This window comes from Aristolochia californica, unplaced genomic scaffold, assembly GCF_029961685.1.
Source record: "Aristolochia californica isolate CCGP_79_NKW_82.1479 unplaced genomic scaffold, dmAriCali1.0.hap1 SCAF_7, whole genome shotgun sequence".
Classification (NCBI taxonomy): Eukaryota; Viridiplantae; Streptophyta; class Magnoliopsida; order Piperales; family Aristolochiaceae; genus Aristolochia; species Aristolochia californica.
The window spans coordinates 4,586,121-4,588,276 of NW_027182268.1; positions in this window are offsets into that span (position 1 = coordinate 4,586,121).

Genomic DNA, 2,156 nt, shown 5'->3' on the forward strand with positions numbered 1-2,156 from the left:
GTGAAGGGGGTGCGTTCTTTCCTTGGCCATGTTGGGTTCTATAGGCGTTTCATTAAAGACTTTAGCAAAATTTCTCGTCCTTTGACGAATTTGCTTGCTCAAGATGTTGCTTTTGCCTTTGATGATGCCTATATTCATGCTTTTGAGACACTGAAGAAATGTTTGTCCACTGCACCCATTGTCCAACCCGCTATTTGATCTTTGCCTTTTGAGTTGATGTGTGATGCCTCTGACTATGCATTGGGGGTTGTTTTGGGGCAAAAGACGGATAAAATGCCCTGTGTCATTCAGTATGCTAGCCGCACTCTTCATGATGCTCAATTGAATTACACTACCACTGAGAAGGAGTTGCTAGCTGTTGTGTTTGCCTTGAACAAATTCAGATCATATCTGTTAGGGTCAAAGGTTATAGTGTTCACTGATCATTCTGCTTTGAAGTACTTATTATCCATCAAGGACACTAAACCTCGCTTGATTAGATGGATCTTGCAATTGCAAGAATTTGACCTTGAGATTCGAGATAAGAAGGGTTGTGAGAATGTTGTTGTTGATCATCTATCTAGGGTCTGTGTAGCACCTCAGGAAGGATTCCTTCCTTTAAATGATTCCTTCCCTGATGAACAACTTCTCCAAGTATCTCAGTTGCCTTGGTTTGCTGACATAGTCAACTATCTTGTAACTCATAGGATTCCTGATTATTGGAGTAAACAAGATCGGTTGAAATTCTTTTCCCAAGTTAAACATTTTTTTTGGGATGACCCTTATTTGTTCAAGGTGTGTTCTGACCAAGTCATTAAGCATTGTGTACATGAGCAAGACTTTGCCAACATTCTTGAATTTTGTCATCCCCACGCATGTGGTGGACATTTTGGTGCTAGAAAGACTGCGGCTAAAGTCTTGCAATGTGGTTTCTATTGACCTTCATTATTTAGAGATGCCCATGAGTTTTGTCAGGTGTGTGATAAATTCCAATGAACTGGTTGTTTGTCTAGGAAGAACATGATGCCTCTTAACCCCATTCTTATTGTTGAATTGTTTGATGTGTGGGGTATTGATTTCATGGGTCCTTTTCCTGTCTCGTTCGGCTATCAATACATCCTTGTTGCTGTTGAATATGTCTCTAAAAGGATTGAAGCTATATCATGTAAGACAAACGATCACAAAGTGGTGGTAAATTTTTTAAAAGAAAATATCTTTAATTGGTTTGGTACCCCGAGAGCGATCATCAGTGATGGGGGATCTCATTTTTGTAACAGAGCATTTGAGACCTTATTGAAGAAATATTCCATCACTCATCGGGTGTCCACTCCCTACCACCCCCAAACTTGTGGTCAAGTGGAAATCTCTAATAGGGAGATCAAACGGATTTTGGAGAAGTCGATTCGCTTTGATAGGAAAGATTGGTCCACTCGATTGGACGATGCTTTATGGGCCTATCGAACCACTTATAAGACTCCTATTGGGATGTCTCCATTTCACCTAGTGTTCGGCAAAGCATGTCATCTACCTGTTGAGCTTGAGCATAGAGCTTATTGTGCCATTAATGCTTTAAATTTTGATTTAACTCAAGCAGGTGAGGAGAGAAAGTTGCAATTGAATGAGTTGGAGGAGATACATCATGATGCTTATGAGAATGCCAAACTGTATAAGAAGCGAACAACGCTTTTACATGATAAATCTATTTTTCACAAGTCTTTTACTGTTGGGCAGAATGTTTTACTTTATAACTCATGATTGCATTTGTTTCCAGGGAAGCTAAGATCCAGGTGGTCCGGTCCATTTGAAGTTACACAGGTGTTTCCTCATGGCGCTATTGAGATCCGCAATCATGGAGACGGGTCGGTCTTCAAAGTTAACGGTCAGAGGCTCAAACCGTATCTTGAGAATGTCCCCACACCGGAGGAGGTGATGGTGATTTTCTTAGAGGAACCTGTCATTTCATCTTGAATGCGTCAAAGTCTTGCTTACGACTATAAACTTAACACATTGTGGGCAATCCCTACGTTTCTATCCCTTTGTACATTACAGTTTTATTTTTATTTTATTTTTTTGGTTTATTCATTCTCATTTGCCGGCTGAGAGTATAAATGGTTCCGGTAGTCGATGACCAGACTTTTGGTCCCTAGTTTGAGAGGTTTGTGCTCAAACAACCGTTC